The 18,867-nt window shown below is 37.6% G+C and overlaps 1 long non-coding RNA gene across 1 annotated transcript in view; it reads right to left on the bottom strand.

The window, feature by feature from the left end:
• LOC149120968 (uncharacterized) overlaps positions 1-18,867 on the bottom strand; it is a 129,079-nt gene that overhangs the window by 85,674 nt on the left and 24,538 nt on the right. The window contains exons 3-5 of the long non-coding RNA XR_016224998.1: positions 11,917-12,089; positions 10,756-10,870; positions 4,196-4,339 (exon numbers count right to left, since the gene is read on the bottom strand). This is a non-coding gene — a long non-coding RNA (uncharacterized LOC149120968). The remainder of the gene's footprint in view (positions 1-4,195; positions 4,340-10,755; positions 10,871-11,916; positions 12,090-18,867) is intronic.

Here is an 18,867-nt window from a genome sequence, read left to right as displayed (position 1 = left end):
TAAATAAGTATTTTAAAACTCAAAGAATTTTCTCCCTTCCTGTTTTAATAAAATAATGATATACACATGATAGAATACTACTCCACCTTAAAAAAATGAAATCTTGTCTTTTGTAACAAACAGCTTCAACTGGTGAACATCATGCTTAGTGAAATAAGTCAGACCCAAGATGACAAATATCATGTTTTATCTGATTATGGTAGCTAATACATAGAGTATGAAAATGTAATGTTTATGAATGAAACTGACATCTTGAGATTTGATTGTTATTTATAGCCTTATCTAAACTCCTGCAGAACAGTGTCCTTTTAACTTCTACTTGTTGAATTCTCATTTTGTGGAGCATTAAGCCTATGACTATAAAGTAAATTGAAAATTTGTTATTGAGAAAATTAAAAGGAAAAAAAGGGAAGGAAGAAGGTAGGAAGTATCATTAAATGTTTAAGATTGCATATATTAAATACATGAAATCTGTTCTCTGTATATAAATAAATAATAACCTGACTACTAAAAATTTTTAAGGTTAACCAACAGAAAATAAACCAAAAAAAACAGTAAAACCTGATACAGTAACTCACAATTGTTGCCCAGAAGAAGAAAGAAAATAATTTGAAATAAAGTGGAGAGGTTTTTTTTTTTTAAGATTTATTTATTTACTTGAAAGGCAGAGTTACAGATAGAGAGGAAGAGACAGATAGAGAGAGATTTTCCATTCGCTAATTCACTCCCTAAATGAAAACAACAGCAGTGGCTGGGCCAGGCTGAAGCCAGGAGCCCTGAACTCTATCTGGGTCTCCGACGTGGGTGACAGGACCCAAGTGCTTGGGCCATCTTCCACTGCTTTCCCAGGTGCATTAGCAGGGAGCTGGATCGGAAGCGGAACAGCTGGGACTCAGACTGATGCTAATATGGAATGCTGCCCTCACAGGCCCTGGCTTGTACCCACTGCATCACACCACCTCCCAGAATTCCGATGTTCCCTGAAAAGTCAAGTGCTAAGATGACACTATCCTTGAAATTCTCATAATTAGCAAGCAACCATATTGTCTTGTTTTACATGTTTCACCCCACAAGCCCTAGAAACCCTACTCCAGCAAGAAGAGTAAACTGGGAACTTGAGCACGTTAAATGGGAAGTGGTTAAAATTGGTGAGAATAGTAAGAACTCAACCTCTGAGATTTCGATTGAGGATTTAATGAATCCATCATAAATACTTTTACCAGAAAGCAAAACCCACAAGTTTTACAAAGGTTGCAGTCCCATCTGTGCTCTCTCATTGAGTTTAGGTATAGAAAAGTTGACAAAACACAAAGGAGAATTCTCTGAAGCTCTTCAAAATAAAAACAAAACCAAAAAAAACTGCTCTTCTGTATAGTGTGAGTCACAGACTTTCCCAAACTCTGCTCAGACAAGCAAAATAATAGAAAGTCTACAAAGAGTTATTCAAAATACTAAGAAGCGGGGCCGCCCTTGTGTCACAGCAGGTTAATCTGCTGCTTGCCAGGCCAGCAGCCCATAGGGATGCCGGTTTGGGTCCCAGAAGCTCCACTTTCGATCCAGCTCTCTGCTAGTGGCCCGGGAAGGGCAGTGAAGGATGTCCCAAATGCATGGGATCCTGCCACCCATGTGGGAGACCTGGAGGAAGTTCCTGGCTCCAGGCTTAGGCCTGGCCCAGCCCCCGCCATTGCGGCCATCTGGAGAGTGGGCCAGCGAATGGATGATCACTCTGTCTCTCTCTCTTGCTCTCCTTCTCCCTCTCTGAAATTATGCCTTTCAAATAAATAAATAAAAATATTTTTAAAAATTAAGGAGCAAAGAGCTTTTATAGAATATTTACAACCAACACTTAAAAATTTCAGTAAAAAGCAAGGTACCATAAAGACAAGAATCCAAGAACACAATACCAACCTAACTCATGATTCCTTAAAATTTCTTCATGCCATCAAATAAATTAATAGGAATCTGGATTCAATAAGGCAGTTTTAAACAGAAGGTGTTATCACAATCAAATAAGACTAAAAGGGAAGCTGCAGAATAACGGAAACACATTAGGGACTAACTATTACCATTATGCAACTAATAACCTGAAAAAGCATGCAAAAATGGAATATTCTAAGCCTAAATTATTGACACTGGGATAATCATAGTGAATACAGATGAAAACAATAGAGTAAAACAATTAGATGTAAGTATATTTGGAAGATGTGTTCATTTGGCATAAGGTAATTGGTGCCCCTCAAGTAAAATATCCTATATATAGAAGAGAAAAATAGAAAAGTCTAATTGTATGCAATACATATTGCTGAAAAGAAATACAAATTAAATAAATGGATCAAAGGAATACATAGCAGCATAGGATACCAAAATAATCTGACAAATATATATCTCAGATAAACTGCCAAACTTTTAGATTATAAAGGAATTCTGCAAGCATTTAGGCAAATTAAACACCTTATTCACATAGAGGAAAAAAAATACACTGGCCTGTGGGGCAGGCATTGTTCTGCAGTAGATTGAGCTGTTAACTGACAGAGCTGCATCCCATATCAGAGTACCTGGTTCAAGCCCCAGCCACTCTGATTCTGATCTGGCTCCATGCTGATGTGTGTAGGAGGCAGCACACACAGATTTACAGACTTGCTTGAGTCCTTAACATCTATGCAGGGAGACCCTGATGTTGTGGGAGACCTAGATGGAGTTCCTGGCTTCTGATCGCAGCCTAACCAAGCCTTGGCTGTTGTAGGCATTTGGGCATGAAACGGCAGGTAAAAGACTGTGTGTGTGTGTGTGTGTGTGTGTGTGTGCATGCTCGCCTGGCCCCCCCACAAAAATGAGTACAATATTCAACAGTTCTTCCATAATCTCATTTATTTTAACTTAAGAGAATCTTTCAGCAAATGATATTTCTGATGAAGAACTAATTTGCATTTTGATGTGATCTAATTTTGAAGAGGTATTTATGTCTGCGTCCTTCCTTCTTCTGCTCTTCCCTGCTTTCCTCCTTCCTCACTTTTCTTTCCTTAGTCCCTCCATCCCACTTTCACATGTGCACTTAATGGTAGAAATTGATGTGATTCTTTATATATTCTTTTTGGTAACTTTCTCTATTGATTTAATTTTTGTAATACACATTTTTCCTCTTCTAAAAATAAATAGCAGGATTTCCCCCAGAAAACTCATTGGGTAACAACAAAAACGAGGAAAGCATATAAGCAAATATGTTAACAGTTGCTAATTCTGGGTGAAGGGGCTGTAGCTGCTGACTTGCTTTTTTTTTTCCGAAAAGCCTTTTCCATTTAATTATAGAAGATTTGATATAAAACGGTTTAAGTATTTGAAGTTTACAATGAGCTTTTCACCCAAATAAATTAGTGAATGTCTTTAGAGCCAGATAGGGGTGGATTTAGATTTAAACTCTACTTTAGTGCTTACTCTACATGTGACCTTGAGCAAATTACTTACACTCTCAAGAGTTCATTTTCTTGATCTACAACATAGAGGTCACCAGATGGCCCTGATGACTTTAATATGGGAACAAATAGCAGGGAAAATGATTGATCCAGTCTCTGGCAAGTGGTTATCCCACCACAAATGGTACTTCCCTTCTTTTATGTTCCATTTTCCTCTTAGAGTAAGTTTATATCACCCAGATTGTATAGTTATGCATATTTAGGTATTTCATACACACACAATCACTATGTAGCAACAAAAACTTATTATTGCAAAAAAGCTTCTTATCAAACTCAATGCCTAGAAAGAAGTTTGATGATTTTTTTCATCAAAATCACAGTTTGCAGCAGGGAAATAATTATATGATTTATGAAGCCCATGGTACATGTTGAAAACGGTGAAATCTGTGACACTGTTAGAAATAAGACTCATCAATTCCTCTTTAACTCACTTTCACCCTCCATCCTCGCATTTAATATATCTTTAGCAGGCTGGCCTATTCTTGGGGAATATGACTACCATTTGAATAGGTAATGCAGGGTGTGCTGGAGCAGCTGGCTGCCTGGTGAAGTGAGAGAAGAAAGAGGGGATGGGCAGAATCTCAAAGACATGAAATACCTCAAGGTTCTGGAAGCTCTATCAGCTGAGTACTTGAAAAAACTGCATAGGGAGGAGTGGGAGAAGATGAGCATGAAAAGTATTTGTGGTTAAGATGTAAACCCATTGCAAGGAATTTGGAACTTACTTGAAAGACCTGGGGAAGGCAGCCGAGTTACTTTTTGAGAAGTCCAAGGAGATGTGATTAGCGCTGCTCTTCAGCAAATAACTGACTGTCAGCATCTCCCACAGCTGTGGTCATGGGACATGGTGGTTCGAAATCACAAAATTTCTGTGAAAGCCAAACCAAACTTGTAAATTTGCCAGTTGTCCAGCATTTACCATTTATCTTTGACATATTTATTTGAAAATCTTTTGGATCATCTATGACAGTCCTTTACTTTTATATCCAGGAACATCAGTGTAAGGCCATATTAAATACTTTTTGCTTTCATTGAAGAAATTCATATCTTCAGTAAACTATTAAAAGTTTTCATTTTAATTCTCAAAATTATATAAGTCTTGCTCTGGTAAAGTGAATGTTAAACTTATCACAATTTACAATACAATAATTCAGAATGTAAAGCCTTGTCACACAAATCTGGATTCAAATTCTTAGCCATTTATTAATGGTTTGACCCTGAAAATCAAGAAATGCAGTTTTCATTTCATTATGGAAGTACGACTGCTTCTCTCTAAGGGGGATGTTTTGAAAAATTAATGACACCTAATACATAAAGATGTTAGCAAAAATGATAATTATTGCTTTGGTGCTTTGGAAATAGTTTTGATTTTGATATAAGATGACTTGGGACCAACGCTGTGGCATAGTAGATGAAGCCTCCACCTGCGGTGCCAGCATCACTTATGGGTGCCAGTTCCTGTCTTGAGTGCTCCTCTTCTGAACCAGCTCCCAGCTAATGGCCTGGGAAAGCAGTGGAAGATGCCTCAAGTGGTTGGGCCCCCATTTGGGAGACCTGGATGAAGCACCTGGCTTCAGATTGGCCCAGGTCCAGCCACTGGGGAGTGAACCAGTGGATGTCTCTCTCTCTGTAACTCTGCCTCTCAAATAAGTAAATAAATATTTTTTAAAAAAGATATAAGATGACTTATATGAGTACTTCAAAAGTCTGTGGAAAACAGATTTAAATTTATTGTGGTATAAAAATTTTGAAATTCATCTATTTTTTTTCATCACATACAGTTTCCATTAAGAGATGGGTTTTTTTCAACTTTGTGCTCAAAACTCTCTATGAGCTTTCTGAAGATCATTTGTACACATGGATTTCAAAATGTTTTGCACCAAAATAAATTTATCTTATTGTTCATTTTCATGAACTTTTTAAAGTCCCCTTACATCCATGCTATATTTCTGCAGGTTGGTAATTTTAAACTTTCTTAAGCTCAGTTTCTCATTGCTCAAAAGCATTATTAATTCCAGATACTACTAGCTTCCTATGAAGATTAAGTTAATGTCGTCATTCTTGTGCATTAAGTTAATTTACATAGATTATGTGTTTGCTATACTATTGTACACCTAATATGTACTTCATAATATTATATAATTGATTCATTCATTCAGCAAATATTTATTTAGTGACTACAATCTATAAAATAGGGTGAACAAAAGCATACAAAGTCTGTTTGATCAGGCGGGAGGGATTCAGACTGTCATTAGTGTAATTACTTGATTTATATTATTTACAAACAGATAATTACTTTGAAGGAAAGAAGCCTGACTTGGAATGGAAGGGCCAGGCAACACTCCCCTGAGGAATTTATCACCTCCTTGTCTGTTTGAATTAGTTTTCTCATCTGGAAATCAAGTAGCTGCAACATAAAAAGCATTTTAAAATGTCACTGGAAAATTTAAGAATAGATCTCAAGTTTCTTCATTTCTCTCATGATGTGACTCAGTGGTTCTTGAGCTTCCCCTCCAATGCAAGACAAAGTTTAGGAGGAGGAAGAAGACGATCTCTATAGCAACCTGAAGTCTGTGAATATCTGAACTTATCTCTGTTACAAAGTGAAGCTTGCAGGGAATCCCCAAGAGAGAAATTTACTTATTTTATCCCAAAGCATCTTTGTTCTGAACACACAGATGCCACCATATGGGATACATTTAGAACTTCATTAGAAGAAGAATAATTAGTCTCCCATCTTACAGGAAAGAGAAGAGACCCAGAGGATAAATACTTTAGAAACTGAAATAAAAGACTTTTAAAATAAATCTGCCAATGACAAATCTAGGAGAAATAAACTGGAGCTCATTTGTAGAAAATCAAATGAAATGAACAATTAATTTCACCTCTAAAGCTGCATAGGCATTTGGGTATTGGGGGAAGAGATTGCATTCAATCTCACATGGGTGGGAAAGAAGACTACAATCATACATATTAACAAAAGTACCCAAGGAGGATTTCTTGTTTATTGCAACAGGGAAAAGAACTGCAGATCTGAAGAACTTAGACTTCTGGAAATAGTGATTCACTGAAGCACGGTCTCAAACTCAAAGACTTTAATTTTGTCATTAAGTACCAGATGCACATAAAAAGTTACAGAGGACCTGAATATTTGGCCAGAGTTCTAAAGAACTGAATAGTAATGAGAGAAAAGTCAGAATCGATAGGAGCACAGAAGAAAGGGCATTTGAAGAAAGGGAAGAGAAAAAGAAATTGGAAGGCATTGGAAGAGAAAAAGAAAACGTGGTCAAACCTGGAGAGGGTGGATTATTCACTCATTAATGCAGCACATTCCATTAGTTCTACCTTCTATATCAATCTTCTCTCTGAACCTCTCATTACCTTTTAAAGGCCTCTAGTATAAGCTACGATACTCTCTTCCGAACCATTATGCTAGTGTTTAGTACATTTAGTACACTCCTGTATCCCACTCAACTGAGTAGATTTTTCCACATAGGCTCCCTTATTCAAAATTCATCAGTAGTTTCCCATCACACTTAGAAAGAAAATCTCGTCTTATTCAACAATCTATAGTAAAAATCACCTAATTCATCTTTCTCTCCCATTTTCACTCTCTGCTCATTCTATCCTACTTCTTTCTAGTTTTTAAATGTTAAACCTGACTCTGTTATAGGAGTTTATCCTGAAGGCATCTTCACTCAAGTTCCTACTTAAACATCATCTTTTACACATCATCTTTTCCATCAGTCCTATCAAATACTCATCCCATCTTTCTTCTCATTCTCCTCTATTACTCTGATTTGCTTTTCTCCATAGCATGTTACCATTATGTGAAATTATTTCATTTTTTTTTAAATATTTATTTTATTTTAAAGAGTTACAACGAGAGAGGGAGAGAATGAGAGGGAGTGGAGAGAGATCTTCCAACTGCTGGTTCACTCCTTTCATGACCACAATGACCAGGGCTGGGCCAGGCTGAAGCCAGGAGCCAGGAGCTTCACTTGGGTCTCCCACATGTGTGCAGGGGCCCAAGCACTTGGCCCATCCTCCACTGCTTTCCCAGGCACATTAGCAGGAAGCTGGATCTGAAATGGAACAGCCAGGACACCCCAAATGGGATGCCAGCACTGTAGATGTCTGGTTAACTGGCTTCACCAAAGCACCAGTCCCCAGTATTTTCTCTCTGCCGCATTAGAACATGATCCTCTTAAATATAGGGTCTGATATTGTTGGCTCACAGCAAATTCCTAGTACCTAGAATAATGCATGTTTCGAGAAGTTGACTTTCATGGGATTTTTGTCTGCTTTGATTAGGCTTTAATAAACTGTGATCGCAATAGGAAAACTTGTAACTGTGATAAAGACTGGAAAGGGAAGAACTGAGAGTAGACTCTAAGTCTTGGAAGTCTGTGCTTAAACACAGACTTAAAGGATAAATAAGAATTGGCAGATAAAGTTATTTATCAGGGAGACAGAAAAATCCTAGGGAGAGAAAACAGTGTGTGAAAGCAGTGGAAAAGGGGAACGTGATGGGTATTAGAAAGGGGGCAAGTGCGGCTAGAGCGCAGAGCGCCACCAGTGGGAGTACAGCACACGATGTGTGTTATAGTTAGTGCTGAAACAAATTACTACAAAGCTTATTTTCTTAAGATAGCAATGACATTTATTTCTCTGATGGCTGTGTAATCTGGGCAGGGCTGAGTAGGGACAGCTTTTCTTTGCTTCATGTGGCTGGAGCAATGGCGGCTGGAAGGTGTGACTCCAAGGGAGAGGCCAACAGCATCACACACGTAGCTGGAAGGATTACTGGTTGTCAACCGAAAGCTCAGCCGGATCACACTCATGTTGCTTCCTCCCAGCATGGCAGCTGGGAATCCAGAGTCAGTACTCAGAGAAAAAGATGGACGTGCCTGATATTTCTATGGCCTAGCAGTGCTTTGACAACACTGCATTCATCAAGTTGGTCACAAAGGTATCCCCGTTTAGAGGAAAGAATGGGCACACTGATTGACTCAATGAAAGTGTGGACATCCTGTGCAGGAAGACATATGGTTGCAATTGTCTTTCAAGAAATATTATCCACCATAATGAGGTTGCATTCAATTGGACTAGAGAAGGCCTGGAAGACTATTTAATCTTTGCCTTTATCCATAAAGGTGTCAGATATCAGATGCATGTTTTGAAATAACTACTTTGGGCTGTGGGTAGAAATGGAAAGAAGTAAATAGCTTCATGAAATAATTATTTGTAAGATAAAACCATCTAGGCTTGGTGACAGATTGATTATAAGGACAGAAGAGAGAAAGAGTTGGAAGCAAATTATTCAGCTATCTCCTAATCACAAAAATACAGGCATTATTAGCTTAAATTTTATAGAGCCATTAGATTTCTCAAGCAGTTTAGTGTAAAAGACTTATGTTCAATCTATTTGTACACTCACTTGTTCAGTAATTTTTGAGTCCCACAATGAGCAATGTATGTGTTAGGAACCAGAGATTATATATTCAGGCTAAGTGACTTCAATGCATTTACAAAGAAATAGCTGGGCATATTCATTTGTGCTCCTTGAAGCACCAAGTGCAGACTTGACCAAAATAGGTACATGGAAAAGACACATCTGTTGCAACAAAGCACCCTACATTTGATTACATTTGAACTGAATTTTGAAGGAGGAGGGCATATTAGATTAAGAAGCACAAGAGCAGCCAGTTGGGGTAGCAGTTAAGATGCACCATGTATGGGAATGCCTGGGTTTCAGTACCGATTCTGTTTCTCATTCTACTTTTCTGCTAATTCACACCATGAGAGACAGTAAGTGATGGTTTAAATACTTGGTTGTTTTCACCCATTAGGGGGAACTGGATTGAACCCCCAGCTTCTAGTTTCAGCCTGGCCAAGCCCTAGTTAATATGAGCATTTGTGGAGTGGGCCAGCAAACCCTCTCTCTCTGATTCTGTCTTTCAAAAGATAAAATTTTATGTAAGAAGTGGCATAGACAGATGTGAATGTTTAAACAAAGAGCACAATATTTACAAATGCATGGAAATATCAATACCATATTAGAAAATAGTATTTCAAATATTTACCTATAACTGCATAGACTGAAGAACCTCGGCATTTTGACAAATTCTCTGTCATTAGGGGCTTAAGTACCCTCTAAAAAGAATTCTGGCTGTCTCTAGCTTTCACTGTCAAGGTTTTCAAGAAAGGTAATGATATTGTCAGATAGTTTTTCTTCTTAAAAATTTTAAATTATTTATTTTAAATGCAGAGTTAGAGAGAGAGATGGCCAGAGAGAAAGAGATATTCCATTTGCTAATTTACTGGTTCATGCGCCAGATGTCCACAATAGTTAGTGATGGCCCAGGCCAAAACTAGGAATCAAGAATTCCACCACGGTCTCCCACATGGGTGGCCAGAGCCCAGATACTTGGGCTGTCTTTCACTGCTTTCCCAGGCACATTAGCAGGGACTGGATCAGAAGGGGAGTAATCAGGACTCTAATCAACACTCTGATGTGGGATGCTGACATTGCAGATGGTGGCTTAATCCTCCAGGCCTCAAGGCCAGCTCCCGCAATGGGTTTTCAATAACTATCCCGTTCTACTTTTTACAGTACTATAATTTTAATGAAAGGGAATCATACAGAATATTCTTTAACAAACACATGCAGGAATCAATTAAGATATGAACCTAGTCTAAGATATTGAGAAGAATGACAAATGGCTAAAAAGAAGGATTGTGAAGTCATCCTGCACAGTCCTTCCCAAACAAGGCTGATCATCAGAAACAATATAAAACATATCCTTATAAAACAAGGATATGCTTTATATTGTTTCATTTCTTTAAATACTTATTTTAAGCCTTAGCGTGAGAGAAACTGATTCAGTAAATGAATTACATAAGATAGATTTTTGTCTAAACACCCCTTCATCACAAAGATACGGGTTGTGTTACTATCATTTCAAATGGTCAAAATGATGTCTACAGAGTTTAAGAAACTTGCTAATGGAAAGTTGGCCAGGAATTGTTGGATCTAGGATTGAAGCACAGTCATAGTGGCTTTTGGACTTGGGAACCATTTGTTCCCATCAGGGAAGGAACTAGGATTATGTGAGGCACACAATTTAAGAGGATGCTGAAAACCTCAGTAATTAAGATAAATGATGTGAAATGCAACTTAAAAAAATCAAAACTAATGCAAAAAATCCATCGTGAATAAAACACCAACAATTTAAGTACAGAAAGCTGACTATGTCACACTGGTCATTTTCCATCAGATCACCTTTCAGTGGTTCCTCTAGACCAGGAGCATGGTTTGGATCAGAGTTCAGGAGATGCAGCTGCAGGGCTTGATTTGGAACTGTGTGTCTGTTTGAGGCCACGACGCCAGATGAAGACTGCAGGGGCAAAGAATGTAGAGTAAATAACTAAGCACAGACAAAGTAAAAAAAAAAAAAATATGTAGGAAAAGACATAGCATCTCATGTAGAAAGATCCGTGAAACCAAGAATATTGCCGCAATGTACCAAGATTAGTTTAAAAAACTGGGACAAGGCTATTAAGACCATATTGGGCGGGGCTGGCACTGTGGCCAGTAAAGCTGCCGCCTGCAGCACCAGCATCCCATATGGGCATTGGTTCTAATCCGGCTGCTCCACTTCTGATCCACCTCTCTGCTATGGATGGCCTGGAAAAGCAGTGGAAGATGGCCCAAGTGCTGGGGCCCCTGCACCCATGTGGGAGACCTGGAAGAAGCTCCTGACTCCTGGCTCCTGGCTTTGGATTGGCCCAGCTCTAGCCATTGTGGGCATTTGAAGAGTTAACCAGGAGAAGGAAGACCTCTCTCTCTCTCTCTCTCTCTCTCTCTCTCTGCCACTCTGTAACTCTGCCTTTCAAATAAATACATAAATCTTTAAAAAAAAAAAAACCAAAAACCATATCTACTTTCACAAAACAGATATACCTTTCCTCTAAGATTTTACAGTCTACCACACTACAAATAAGCTCATAAATTAAAATATATATTTAGAATTAATAAGGCTATTAAAGAAAATAATATTAATTAAAATAATTTAGTGTGTTATGTTCAAAAAGTATAGCGGGTTGCTGGTTTTAAAATTAATTTGCTAAAAAATATATTCTCAGATACCTACACAGGTATGGGAATAAAATGCATGTGAGCTATAATTCATAGATTCGTCACTTAATAGTTGCATTAGTTTTAGGGACTACTCTCACACACTAGTCTCTCATCTGCATGAGTATACTGAGATATCCTGTGATGATTACTTAATAATACCGGGGAAGTACCCATCTCAGGCTCAATACTCAGTACTATATGGCCTTCCTATTTCCACATCAAAGACAAAGGAAACAACAGCCACCAGAAAGCCTCTGACACTTTACTTTTTCTCCTAAGAAGAAGTGCACTGAATTTACCAACCTTTATTCACGTGTCATCGTCTAGAACCTGGGCTGTTTTCCTTTGAACCTCTCCTTTAAAGTGTCTCCATTTGCTTTCGAGACATGCTACTGCTCTGTCGCCTGCACCAGCCTCAGATGCCTTCCAATGGAAAGTCGTGCAGAGGGAATTCACTGTCAAATCTGAATCTTTACCTTAAACAGAAAACAAGTATGTATGGATGTTACCCTCATGTCTAACCTAATTCAATGTATTTACTGCTTCAATCTTTGATACTATCGTCTCCCTCTGTTTCTGACTCCCTCTGCCTTTCAAATAAAATAAAAAGCACATGTTTTTTGTAGAGAGAAATGTAAAATACAAAGTATAAAAAGACAGGAAGAAAAGTTCCTTAATACCTAAATGAAGGAAAAATATACTTTAAAATATGGTTGACAGGGACTGGCATTTGGCATGTAGACACATTTATCTCTCTATACACTTACATATACACATACAGAAATGTCTATATGATCACTCTGCACTGAAGTATGTTTTTTTTAAAGAGATAAATAACAAAAATGGTAGGAAATAAATGTTGGCATATAAGAGTTTGCAATCTACTTGTAAAGACTAAAAAAAAAAAAAGACTGTTAATTGTATTTTTTATTCAGCTCTTTGAGTAGGGGATGTCAAAGTAGAATCCTTGGGCCACATCTGGCTCACCATTTGTTTCTATATTATACATGAACTAGGAATGGTATAAATTTTTAAATGTCATATAAACGCCTATACAATATCCTCAATTTTGTCTTTGGTCTACAAAACCAAGTATATTTACTCTCCCCTGCTTTTTTCTCTTGGCCCAGAAATCCTAATACATGTATTATATTGTTCTTCAAAGAAAAAGTTTACTAAACCCTATCCTGGAAAAGGGAGCTATATATTCCCAAGATTGTATGCATTCCTAAAGAAACTGCATGTACCAGTCATACGCTAAGCATTTCCCATGGATTATCCCAGGAAGTGTCCATAATAACATCTTGTAGTAGGTAGCCACTCTTTTGATATCTGACTTTAGCGAAATGGAGTGTTGGTTCAGAAATGACCTGTTTCTTACCTTGGGCCTTAGAGTCATGGAGCGCTGTGAGTGGGATAGAAGCCCTAGCCTTATGACTGCTGTGTACTCTTCTCAAACTCTCTGCTGCCTTTCCTCAGCTGAATTTCAAAGTCAGTTCTGATGTAAAAAGGTGAGAAACCAAAACAAAGAATCCAGACAGGAGAAATCAGATGAACACAGTGGAAAAAAAATGTATATTTAGAAAACCATAATTGAAGAAGCATAGCAAGCGCTGATACGAGCAAGGCCCAGTTGAGAAAAAAAGAACAGTAAGGTTAATCTACAGATAAGATTCAGCTGAAAGTCCAGCTCTCTTTCCTTTTTACCAAATGAGGTAAGAAGTAGCCATCAATACTCAGCCCAAAGCCCACCATGCTGGAAGCATGTGCTCTAAGCTCTCTGGTTCCAAGAGGCTCTGTGAACCTTCACATCATGTACTCCCAATGCCATGGTGGACCAAAGACCATGGTTCTCAGAGAGGTGGAAATGCATTGAAGGAGGGGATGCAGGGGACAGCAGGGGCAGCTCACAAAATCTGAACGAGAATGGCCACTCTAAGATCACACAGGCAGTCCCAGAGGTCTCGATAAAGAAATACTTATATTGAGCATGAGGAATATGGTCAAGAACAATATGAATTCTAACGTTAACTTAGATACTTACTCCAGTACGAGTTATTTATCCCCCACTGCCCGGGTTTCCTCATCTGTTTTGTGACAATCAAAACTCATAGAACAGCGGTGACAAGTAGATAGAAATGTGTGTAAGTGGTAAATACTATGTAAGTGTACTTTTTCTCTTGTTCTTATTTTTACTTTCATGACAGATGGAATGAAGAAATTAAAATTGCATATTTTGAGAAAAGAAGGGGTCTAGAAGAAGGTCACCATACTATTTAAGTTATAAAGGGTAAAATGATGAAAATGTGAAAAGAAAGGAATTCTTGAATTCAAAAACCCTGTCAGAGGCAGAATGGACCACAGCTGGTGATCGGCTGCACATAATTGAGGCATTATTTAAAGATGTTTATGATAAGAAAATGACCACAGAGTGTTACCATCAGGTTTAGATTCAATTTAAGGAATATATTGCGAAAGAAAAATGCAAAAATACATGATTATAATTTTTTGTTTTAAGAGGGGTTTAGATATCAAGGCAGAATTTTACATAATGGAAGGAAAATTAGTTAATATTTTTGTGTCTATCACTCAATGATACATAGGTAGGTTGCTTTTATAAAGCCTTACATCCACATAGTTACTATATATAATTTAGTCCAAGGACTGAAGTTTTTCTATCAATGATAAGAGAGTAATTTTTTAGCCTAAATTTCTTTATAGTCATTGTCACAATTACTCAGTTCTACCATTGTAATGTTAAAATACCCATAGACAATATGGAAACAATTAGGCGTGACTGTCTTCCAATAAAATTTTATTTATGAAAACAGGTGGCTAACTGAATTATCCATAGGCCAAAGACATCCCACTCCTAGTCTAATGGGTAACCAAATCAAACTGTCAGCACAATATTTTCTTTACAAAATAGTTCCCTGATATGTTCATATCAACATATTTAAGGAAAACTGCCAATTATATTACTGGCAAACAGTGGTAACATATAAAGCAACACAGAGTAATGCAAGTGATATTACCAAAATGGATCTGAATTTGTGAACATTTCTGAGACATGAACCACTAAATGCATATAAATGGGGATGAGAATCATGACTCTTAACATTTTTTAAGTATTAGAATTAATAGAGGCAAAATACTTAAAATGGTGTCATATCCATTTAAGATTTTTTAAGTGACAGCTAATGTTCTATTCTTATAGCAGTAACAGGAAATTTAATCACCATAAGCAGATAATACCATGAATGTCTACACACGTGTGGGTATATTTTTCCTGATTCTGATAGATATAAAATTATGGATATACTAGAATATAGGTCAATGAATTAAGTTAAAATTTGGGGTCTTGGTGTCTTAATGGGATATAATGAACCTATATATTGCAGAAATACATAATGCAGGCTATAAATTCTGATCTGCTAACTTTGCTTATGATTTTTCTAGTAACTCTCCTCAACCTGTGCAATTCCTCTTTGAATGGAGCTTAGATAGAAGGGATAAATACTATAACTTGTACAGGAGTAAGTATCTAAGTTAACGTTAGTGTGAGGTATGAGTGGGTTAGGAAATAGAAATATATAAAAGACAACTTCAAAAATTCTAGTTGCTTAAGAAATGTTCAAATAGGTTAAATCTCTTGCATCAAAAAGTATGGGTATCCTCTTCAAAATGAAGAAAGCTGTTTATTGGCATCATATTAAAAAGATAAAGCTCTATGCCAAAATCTCTTTGCTGATACAAACAGGAAAATCTGTTTTATACAGCTGGAGTTAGAACTGCTGCAGAGGTTCATGACTCCTTTAAACATGCAGAAGTACTTGTTATCCAAAATTGTATTTCTAAGATGATGGCTACTTAAAATGGGGTGACTCACCTTTAGAATATACCAGATAATTACCTGGCTTTCCCTACTAGAGTGAGGTATTAATTATAGAAGCTAATTAGTGACCTGTTTCAGCAAGATCTGATCACAGAGGCTTTCATTTATAGATGCACAGTGGAGAAAACCTCCCAGCAACTGTGATTATTACCGTTATTTCATTTTTATTGCTTTTCCCATTCAAAGGGAGACCACGGAAAGTCAACAATGCAGTTAATTTGCTTTAGCAAACTGGAAAATGCAAGATAATATTATTTCCTTATGAGTTAGAAACTACTGAGGAATATAACTACAGATTCTAAAAGTTTAGAGTGGCATCTAAATAATAATACCTGGTTTGCATATCTCAGCTTTCCTACTTCCTACAGAAATGCATAATATCTTAAATGGACCACAGAAACAAGTCAATGCAGACAGTGTAAAATTCTCTCAAGCCAGATTACTATCAACTTTGTTTACCACCCTGTAGTTCAGTTGGGAATCTGAACTCCTGGGCACCAATTTTTCACATTTTCTACTGCAGAAAAACATGCTAGTTTTAGAAGAAAAAAATGCATACTCTCTCACTCTCTTCCCCTGAGCCAGGGACTCCAGAATTGTTTCAAGCAGAAAGTTTCTCAAATATTCCTTTTTGATGTAATTATTACTTTTTGATGTGACTATAGTATATTATTTCTCCTTGCACTGACTTTATTATTACTTCTTTTTCTGTATCAAAACATCAACTTATCATTATCAAAATTAACATGGCATGACAGAGAAGGAAAAGAGAGAGTAGTTCAGCAAATTTGGAAGTACGAAACCACACAATGGAACTCAGATATGGGTAACCTTAGTAAGATTAAGCCTGGTGGTTTTATCTCTTGATATATCCTTTGCCAAATATGTTAGGGAACTGAGATAAAATTAAAGATACACTTCAATGCATCAAACGACCTTCATTGGTTACTTTACAAACTGCAGGGGGGGAAAAAGCAAAAAGCTTTTTTTTTTTTTTCATAATCCAGGAACTCTCCCTATAGAGACATGAAATGGGGAGAGGTTCAGCAATAATCAAGATAACAAAACACATTGTCTTACCATGATTCACTCAAAATGCAGAAAAAAGAGGAATTTATTTGGAAAATAATACCAGAAAACAGGAACAAGGGGCCATGGAGAGGGAAACAGGAAAGAATGGTACCATGAATGCATTTTATTAAGTTGGCAAATGTACAAGTAGCACCAGATCTCACCAGAGCCTTTCTAGGAGCGCAAAGAGGCCCACTCAGAATTAGCCAAATAACTCCAGGGAAGACAGTAAATCCCACGCATGAAGCAAAAATGAGCTGTGGTCCACCTAGAATTTTACCTTCAGCTAGAATCAGAGGTGAGGGTATGAGAAAGGCAAAAAAGATACCTGACAGGGGATTCAGTTTGACTGATGGAACTGAGTCAGTTCAGATCACTCCTCGTTCTTGGCAGAGCCGGTAGATGGAAGAAAAGCAAGACTTGCGGGTGTGAGAAGAAAAGAATAGGATAGCATCATGAAGACTCAGATGACCCTATCACTGAAAAAAATCACAGTTAGAGCCAGGAGAAGATTTAGGGAAATGTTTTGCATTTTCCAAGAACCCCAATTGCCTCAGTATCTGCAAAACAGTTTTTCTCCCCTCAGCACTTTGCCTCTGGGATAACAATGTGTCATTATGAGGAAGAAAAAGACAGCTGTTTGATAGTGGAAAGAAGCTGTAAGGAGATTGAAAAGGCAACAGTAGGATTTATGTATGCAGACAGTAAAACGAAGAACTGACATGGCACCAGATGGGATTAATAGCAGAGGGGACAAATTAAGAAGCTCTCCCAGGAAACAAGCAAAAACGTGAAAGGTCTATAAAATAAAGAAGGGAGGTGAGAGTGCTGTACAGGGCACAATCCCACTGCGCTACAGCAACTCGGGAGCCACGCTGCCCGGGGGTAGTGTAGCCATAGCATGGAAACAGCCTGGATTTCTGAGTCACCGTTTGCAAGAGAAACATCAGGAGAAGCACCTGAAAGTGGTCCACAGCAATGTCTAATGACTGTCTCGCCTTATGTCACTGAGACTTTTTTCCTCCTTCCTTCTCTCTCCCTTCCTTCCCACCTTCTTTCCTTACCTTTACATTACGCATTTATTGCCACAGAATAATCTGCCCTATTCTGATTAACACAGAAATGGAAAACTAATATGGTGATCATATATCAATATACAAATACCTTTGATAGCTCAATTTTCACTAAAGATTGTATTTGTTAAAGAACATTTACTACGGCGCCGTGGCTCACTTGGCTAATCCTCTGCCTGTGGCCCTGGCACCCTGGGTTCTAGTGCCGGTTGGGGCACCGGATTCTGTCCCGGCTGCTCCTCTTCCAGTTAAGCTCTCTGCTATGGCCCAGGAGGGCAGTGGAGCATGGCCCAAGTGCTTGGGTCCCTGCACCTGCATGGAGACTGGGAGGAAGCACCTGGCACCTGGCTTTGGATCAGCGCAGCACCGGCTGTAACGGCCATTAGGGGAGTGAACCAAGGGAAGGAAGACCTTTCTCTTTGTTTCTCTCTCACTGTCTATAACTCCCTCTCTTTCTTTCTCTCACTGTCTAACTCCGCCTGGCAAAAAAAAATTAAAAAAAAAAAAAAAGAACATTTACTGAAGGTGAAGAAAATGTGATTGTATTTGTACATCAGAATTTTTATCTCATTTGTAGAAATATGTTAATTATGACAGAGATGTGAATGGTTTCCGAAGATCTCAAATATAATAACTATTTTCAGGGTCCCTATTCTCCCAATCCAAATGTAAGTGCTTGCTGTGTAAATGAATGTAGCTACAAAAATATTAAAATGATTGTCAGATAATTTGAGATATTATTTATTTCAAAGTGAGTGAAAATCAAAGCGAAACAGCTTTGTATAGGAGGACAAATATCATTTCATAGTGGCAAAAGACACAATTCATAATATAGTTAAGAATCATAAACCATTAAGTAACAAAAAAATGGAACTGAACTAAATTAAGTAAAATCTCTTAGAAAATGGAATGTTACTTTATTATAATTTTCCCAGCTTTGGGCAGGTCAAATAACTCAAAATGAAGTTGTAGAAGTTTTGAGTAATTTAATTTAAACAGATGAATTGCATAAATTAGATGTATTAAGAAATAACCATTTTAAACATTAATGAAAATTTAAGGATATGAGTAACACCAAGAGTGTTTCCAAGTGTTCTTTTGGAAAACAAATTACTTTCAGTAGCATTCCTGATGTTTTCTTCACACACAGTCAAGGAAATTTTAAATAAGGAAGTAAGCAAGGACACAGTGAAAAGAACATTTTGTTTTTCAATT

Source organism: Oryctolagus cuniculus, chromosome 18, assembly GCF_051225735.1.
Source record: "Oryctolagus cuniculus isolate XC-2025 breed Fujian yellow rabbit chromosome 18, ASM5122573v1, whole genome shotgun sequence".
NCBI classification, from domain to species: Eukaryota; Metazoa; Chordata; class Mammalia; order Lagomorpha; family Leporidae; genus Oryctolagus; species Oryctolagus cuniculus.
This window is presented reverse-complemented; position numbering and strand designations above follow the sequence as displayed.